A 7,500-nucleotide genomic window follows, 5' to 3' on the forward strand; every position below is an offset into this window, starting at 1 on the left:
GGAGGACTGAGGATGATTTTGGAGAAGAAGGGATTAACAAAAATGTCAAGATTGGAAATATAGATAAGAGCAGCACAATGGAAGGTGAAGATAATAATTTCCAGGGATTTAATGAGGGGGGGGGGTATACCAACCTCCCCCGATTAGCAAGACTAGAGGAAAAACTTGAAAAAATGACCGAACATTGGAAGAGTAGGTTCGGTAACATAGCAAAGATTGCGCAGCACATAATTTATCACAAACTTTCTGCTCTTCTTATCTCTGTCTTCTACTTCTATCATAATCATCTCTACTGTATTCTTTCCATATGTGACACACCTCACGTTTATATCCTTCTTAGTCAGGAACATAACTCCACCCCCTTGTTTTGTCTCTCTCTTTCTAATCCAATAATTATATGCATTATTGCCTACACTGTTGGGTGGTAGTGGACCTTTTAATTTCGTTTCTACAATTCCCATTATGTCCGGTACTTTTTCCTTCAGATAATCATTCAGCTCATTCATTCCTGTTATTAATCCATCTATATTTGTGTAAGACACTTTTAGTTTTCTGCCACTTCCATTGTATTCTCTGTTTCCCTTTTGTTTTTCTCTAGTATGTCGTATTTCCTTATTTTCATATTCACTACTCGCCAATAGAATTTCTCTTTTTGACTCTGTTCTCCTCTCGTTTTTTTTTTCCTTAGCTTCATGTCTTTTCATTTTTTCCTCCTCTTTCCTCTTTATTCATTTCTCTTTTTATCCATACCTTTTTATATTGTTCACTTGTTGCTAGTTTCCCTGTTTTTGCTAAGATATTCTCTGCCGTCGTTTGTGACCTGAATTTAATCTTAATTGGTCTGGACTTATCTGTACTATACTTCCCGAGTCTATACATCTCTTCAATTTGTTTCATGATTTCAGGTTCATCTTCCTGAACTAATTCTAGTAAACTGCTTACTTTTTCTTTTTCCTCATTCATTCTTATGGTTCTATTTGGGTTATACTTCTCTTCCATTCCTAATATAATTATACATTTCTTTTTATCTGCTAAGTCTCTTACTATATTCTCCTTCTGTCTCATCACTTTAATAACTGAGTCTTCAGTTTGTTCTTTCATTTGCTGTTTAATTATGTCAGTAAATGCAACTCTACTGTTTTCTTGGATCTTTTTTCCAACCCTGTGCTTCTTTTGCTATGGCCTCTTTATTGTCTTTATTATTCCTCTTAATTCCTCATTCTCCTCTTTTACTTCTTTTAACTGCCTTTTTAAATCTTCTATTTCTTTAGTTAAGTTTTTGTTCACCTTCTCAAGTTCTTCCAGTTTTTCAACTCTTTGCGCAATCTTTGCTACGTTACCGAACCTCTTCTTACAATGTTCGGTCATTTGTTCAAGTTTTTCCTCTAGTCTTGCCAATCGGGGGAGGTTGGTATCCTCCCACCCCCTCATTAAATCCCTGGAAATTATTTTCTTCACCTTCCATTGTGCTGATCTTATCTATATTTCTAATCTTAATGTTTTTACTGATATTTTCGATTTCCCCAGTGTCGTCAGCTGATCTTTTGTTTACATTTTTCCTGCTGTCAGGGGGACCCCGTTCGTCTCCCTCTTCATTTTCTTCCATTTCCCTCAGTAATCCCTCCCCTTCTCCCCTTCCATTACCTTGTTACTACACCACGAGATTTCCCCTTCCCTACAAATACAATAAGGTACTTCCTCGTAGTTGAGATCCACGAAAAATGCGTTTTTTTCCGGAGTTCCAACCCACGCCGTGAATCCCACGAAAGTGTGTGTGTGTGTGTGTGTGTGTGTTTATATATATATATATATATATATATATATATATATATATATATATATTGTGTGTGTGTGTATATATATATATATATATATATATATATATATATATATATATATATAATATTTCTATGTATATGCAGAAGACACTACTGCCAGACACTGTTGAGTAAAGGTGTACTGTTCGAACGTCACAGTGACCCAGGTGACTTCGATTGGCTAGATTGGGTCAGTGCCGTAGACCCAGAACTTCTCTCAAGTTATTACTTGTTTCGGGAAACATGAGTCATTTGTAGCAGCTTGAAGTATGTCCTCTGAAGTTTTAGCACGAAATTCCATCTGCTCATAGTTAACACCCTCACTCAACTATATCTGCCCAGTAACTGAGTTGTCACATGGGCCGCTCACGCATGCGCAGTAGGGTCTTCTGTATATATATACATATATATATATATATATATATATATATATATATATGTATATGTATATATATATATGTGTATGTATATATATGTTGAGGTGCAATATATATATATATTGCATATTTCGGTTGCAGATTCTCACTAATACACACTGTGTTAAACACGACAGCATTTTGGCGCTGATTAATCTTCTTACTGAGATTTTCCATTTTTCTCATTATATATATATATATATATATATATATATATATATATATATATATATATATATATATATATATATATAGTTTGCTTTGTAATTAGTCATGAATATTGATTTTTTCCAGACAATGACTGAAAGATGTTAGTTCAGTTACATATATCTTCAATTCATTTTTATACCAACATTCATTAATAAATAGTTAAAGAATATTTAGACATTACCAACTCAAAATTCTTTACAGAAAAGGTAAGACGCCCGAGGTCATGTTCATGTTCATCTAATTTTTGTTCATCACAGCAAAATATGCTTGGTCAGGGGCCCAGTGGGTTTCGACTGATGTGACTGGTCTAATGAGTTTCCAAAAGGAAGGGGACTTCTTCGGCCTCGCTGGCCTTTGCGAAGGCGATAGATTCTTAGAAAAAACAGAATTCGCGAGAGATAAGACTGGCAACACTTACATAAGAGTTCATAGATATAAACTGTATAGTGTTGAAACCTTAGTGGAGCCACTGCCAAAAGACTTGGTCGAGTTTCTTTCCAACAAGCAGGGACGGATCCACAATCGGAGGCCAGCGGCAGCGAAAAGCCAGTCATCAGGAGTTCCTGAAAAAAAAGAAAAAGATGTTATTGATACAAATGTTAATAATGGAAATAACATAATCAGTAATGGAAGCAATACCATGAGCCAAGAGAATCAAAAAGTGAGAAATATTGAAAGTGCAAGAAATAATATGGATAATATGGAAAGTGAAATAGAAAACAAAGAGGATGACAGTGAAATATGTATAGAAGAAAGAAATAGTAGAAATGAAAGAGACAAGAAAGTAAGAAATACAGAAAATGAAGAAGAAAAACAGAGGGAAACAACAGAAAGTATAAGAGAAGGAAAGCCTCAAGAGCCCGTAAAGAGGTCCTACAGGGACATTGCCGCAGGAGGCTCGCCGCTGCAGGATCCTGATGGGCTACGCAGCCCCACAAATAGCCCCCGGGTCATTCCCACGCCTCGTGACTGGCACAAACGCCACAGTGACCCGGCATCTTCCCCGCGTCAGAGGCAACAACCCCATTTGGAGAAAGAGTCCTCGGGCAGCAAGGGAGCCCTCAAATCCCTTTTAAACAAAGTGTCACAGAAGAACTTTGACAAAATCTCGGTGCAAATATTATCTCTCACCGCCCAAAATCCCTCCATGGCAGGAAACGCGGCTGGCATGATAATAGAATTCGCCACGCGACAGAAATGCTATGCCAGGACGTATTCGAGGCTCTGTAGAATGCTGTTGGAGAAGTTGGAAAAGAACAGCGCAGAGGCCTTTAAGATCATGTTAATCCGACAGTGCCAAGCCATGTTCGAAGCGCACACGGAGGCGGGACCTGCTCATCATGAGTCCGAAAAGGTAAATGAAAAAACCTTGTCTCGCGAAGAGCATGAGGACCAACAGCTTAAAAAGCTTTTAAAAAGGAAAAATTACGTCGCATTATGCGCGTTTTTGGCGAGCCTTACGCTCGATGGAATCCTCCAAGTGCGAAGAATAGCGGCATGTCTTCATTCTCTCTTACAGAAAAGGGATGAGACGGCAGTAGAAGCCATTTGCACGCTGCTTGAACACGCCGGCGAAAAACTGGAACAAACAGCCAAACATTCTGAAATTGGCACACGAGCAGTCAAGGAAATATTTTCTGGCATCAGAGAAATTGTTGACCAGAAGCTGACTCAAAGTCGATTAAGGTATCTCCTAATCGACATTTTGGAATTGAGGCAACGTGGTTGGCGACCACGAATGAAAAAAACAATGAAAAATTGAAGAAAATAAGAAAAATGAAAATTTGAAATTGGAAATAGAAATAATGAAAATGTTTGAAAATAAAAAGCTACGGAAAAATGATTAATGAAAATTGAAAAGTTAGAAAATAATGAAATATCTATTTCGTCTTCATTAGAAATTGGTAATATGGCAACATGGTAATTGGCTTAATAGTAATGGTAAGAAAATGTTGAAACAATAATTTCAATCGATGCGTTTTTCGTTCATTCGTGTCATTTGATGATGATGATGATGATTTTTACATAAAAACCGTCCTTTTGGACAGTTTGGCCAGGATGTGGCTATTATTACATGGAAATCAGTATTACTAAAAACCTGTGACCCGATCGGTTTTCCCAATCCGTCAGAACCCGGCGGAATGCGGACACGCTGACCCCTGTCCGAGAGTAAAGGTCTATTCGATTTTTTTGGCAGGGCCCGACGTGATATCAAGGGACGACTCACACAACCGGGGCCGGAGGGGACGTGTCCCCTTGAGGGATTTCCGGTTTCCGGTCCGATTACAGGAATTCTTTTATTAGTACCAGGGGCTCCCCTGAGAGATTCCAAGGGGTTCCACAGGGACTCCCCAGGAGTTTCCAGAGTGCACCTCAAGGGCTCCACAAGTGCTCCCCTTGATGTTCCAGGGGGTTCTTAATGGGCTTCTCAGGAGTTCCTTGAGGGTTTCACAGAGAATCCCTACAGGGATTCTCAGAGGTACCCGAGTGACTATCCAGGGTCTCCCAAAGTTCTCCCCGGGTGTTTCCAGAGGCTTCCTCGGGGGCTTACGAACGTCTCGCTCTTAGCCAATCAGTCGTCTCCGTTGTCGAGACGTCACCGCTCTTCGCCAATCAGTCGTCTCCGTTTCCTTGACGTTACCACTCTCTTGGCCAAACAGAGGCCAGCGTTTATTCCTAGAAGACGTTACGCTGCCATATTACTATGACAACTAAACCCGGCGATGTCCTCTTTTCGGCGGAACTGCCAGTCCGACCATTTCGACAACAAATTCTTTTTTAGAACATAGATATATGTATGTATGTATGTATGTATGTATGTATGAATGTATGTATGTATGTATGTATGCATGTATGTTTGTATGTATGCATGTATGTTTGTATGTATGTATGTATGTATGCATGCGTAATCAAGAAGATAAGTGAACTTGCAAAGTTGTTAGAGATGGCGTCTTTGTGTGGGACGAAGTCGTAATGGCAAAGAAGAATACGGTGACCGTACTCGATATAACGTTGAGGGATATTCTTCAAAAAATGATAAGTTTATGGGAGGAAAAGTTTTTGTTTGTGCTGGAGATTTCCGACAAATTTTACCCGTTATACGTGGTGGCGGTAAGAACGATGAACTCGAATACTGTATCAAATCGAGTTACATGTGGGGTGATATAACAAAACTGGAATTAACCGAGAACGTATGCCTCAAGAAAAATTATACAAACAACATTAAATTTGCACAAAAATTGTTAGAAATCGGATCACAAAATGACGGGCCTTTGGAACTTGAGGAAGGTTTTGGTGTTCAAGTAAAATCCCGTGAAGAATTGATAAATAGTATCTACGGGGACTTGGAAGACAACCATCTCAACGTTTCATATTTTGAACAACGAGCTATAATATCACCTACAAACGACGATGTTGACAGTGTGAATCTCATGATCTATGACAAATCAAAGGAAAAAGAAGTAATTTATTACAGTACTGATAGAGCAGTGGAAGAAGGGACCGATATTCAAACTTCGGTATTTAATGCCATGATAAGTCCTTCTCTACCTCCTCATCGACTTCAAGTGAAAATTGGAAGTGTAGTGATGGTTGTTAGAAACATTTGCCCTCCGAAACTGTGCAACGGAACGAGGCTTTTAGTTACTAATCTGAAGAAGAATATTATAGTTAATAAAATTTTAGGGGGTAATTATCGCGGTGAACAGGTTATGATCCCTAAAATAACGTTAGAAGCTCAAGACACTCCAGTTAGCTTCAAAAGAAAACAATTTCCAGTCAAATTAAGTTACGCGATGACAATAAACAAGTCACAAGGGCAAACGTTCGAACGGTGTGGAATACTCTTGGATACAGTTCAGTGTTTCGCTCATGGTCAATTCTATGTCGCCTGTTCAAGAGTAACGTCGTGGAATTTTTTGTTCGTCTAAACTGGCTGGCATAAAGTAAATAAAGAATACCGGTTAAGACCTGCCACGAACTGTGTATATAAAGAACTTTTCTCGGGTAGCGTAGTGAACATTCAAGCGTCACCTCCTGCTTCTGCAGTAACAGGCGAAGAAACTGAAGAACTTATCCCCATAGCTGAAGAAGAACCCGAATTAGGTGTAGTTCCAATACCAAAGGACGCTTATAACATTTCAGAAGAAGACGCCGTCAAGATGATCTTACCTGATTTTGCCTTCGTAGAAAACGTTTACAATGAAGAAGAAATTAACAGTAGTAATGAAGCTGAAAATCCTGTCACGAAAAAAATGGAAGAATTAATTATGGGTCTAAAAGAAGAGATGACTAAGAAAATGGAGGAAATCAAGGAAACGGTCAAGCGGCAAAGCGACGACGAAGATATTGCATCGTCTCCGCCTCGAAAAAAGAAGAAAGTTGACAATGGAATAGAAAAGAGCGACGTCGAGGATGTCTCATCTCCTTCGCCTCAAAGCAGTAAACAAATTATAGACGAAACTAAAGTTTCTGATGTAAATAAAAGTTAAAATGATAAAACCTTCTTTTATTTCAAACACATTCAAGAGGTAGAACAAAGTGTGCATTTTAAACCGTTTAGAGGTATAACAAAGGGCTGCGCCGCAGGCCAAGACCCCCGGCGTAGCCGGGACTGGCGCAGCCAGTGGGCTTGTAAATAAAAAATATATATATAAAAAAAAAAATGGAAGATACTCATAAGTAAAATATGACGAATTAGACAAAGCAAGCAAAATAGATAAAAAAAAAGCGTAAAATACAAAAAACACAAATAAGACAAAATAAATTAAAACAAAATCATGGTTTGCACAATGTTGTGCAAAATATGTTTAATTGTGCATAAATATGTATATATATATATATATATATATATATATATATATTGAGACATTATGACAAGTTGAAGTGGGTGGGAAGAGGAAAGACTGGAGTCTTATTCAGAGTTATATTCTTGACTAGTTTCGCTGCAAGCTTTTTCAAAATAATGTTGCTACAGGGCTGGAAGTGGGGTATATGTACGCTTGCATACCTTTCCGAGTGCAAAGGAACTCATATGTTACAATGACAGAGGAATTATT

Source organism: Oratosquilla oratoria, chromosome 1, assembly GCF_046742065.1.
Source record: "Oratosquilla oratoria isolate Oo_2021 chromosome 1, ASM4674206v1, whole genome shotgun sequence".
Lineage (NCBI taxonomy): Eukaryota > Metazoa > Arthropoda > Malacostraca > Stomatopoda > Squillidae > Oratosquilla > Oratosquilla oratoria.